The sequence below is a fragment of the Rhincodon typus genome, chromosome 44 (genome assembly GCF_021869965.1).
Source record: "Rhincodon typus isolate 14 chromosome 44, sRhiTyp1.1, whole genome shotgun sequence".
In the NCBI taxonomy this organism is placed as follows: domain Eukaryota; kingdom Metazoa; phylum Chordata; class Chondrichthyes; order Orectolobiformes; family Rhincodontidae; genus Rhincodon; species Rhincodon typus.
In genome coordinates this window covers 1,274,142-1,274,717 of record NC_063375.1, presented here as the reverse complement: position 1 = coordinate 1,274,717, position 576 = coordinate 1,274,142, and the positions used below count along the sequence as shown (strand labels likewise).

Below are 576 nucleotides of genomic sequence, written 5' to 3'. Positions count from 1 at the left end.
CTCGCACCCCCCCCACCCCCCCAGCATTGACGCACAGCCGCAGCAGTGTGTACCGTCTACAGGACGCACCACAGCGACACATTGATGCTCCTCCGACAGCACCTACCAAACCCTCTACCCCGCTCCCCACCCCCCGAAGGACAAGGGGGCAGCAGATGTAGTGGGGGGAGCACCACCCCCTGCACGTTCGCCTCTGAGACCCCCCACCCCCACAAACACCATCCCGACTGGGAAAGGTATATTGGTCATTCCTTCAGTGTCCAAAAGATGGGACAGTATGTCCTTACACCACAAGTTGTGGGGGTTGGGGGGAGCACTACAGCAGTTCAAGAGGACAGCTCACCCCCCCCCCCCCCCCCCCTTCCTAAGGGGAGGCAATTAGGGACAGCAACCAAAAGAACGGGGCAGAGAGAGAGAGATATGGCCTATGGCATGACTGCTGACCTCCAATCCGCCAACCTACAATCTACCAATAACAGGCCGCGCTGTCAGTGTTGAGGGAGCAGGCGATGTCGGAGGGTCAGCGCCGAGGGGAGCGGGCGCTGTCTGAGGGTGAGGGAGCGGGCTCTGTTGGAG

At 61.1% G+C, this 576-nt stretch overlaps 1 protein-coding gene across 2 annotated transcripts in view; it reads right to left on the bottom strand.

Moving 5' to 3' along the window:
• Positions 1–576, bottom strand: part of slc6a8 (solute carrier family 6 member 8) — a 15,724-nt gene that overhangs the window by 14,122 nt on the left and 1,026 nt on the right. The window lies entirely within an intron of this gene.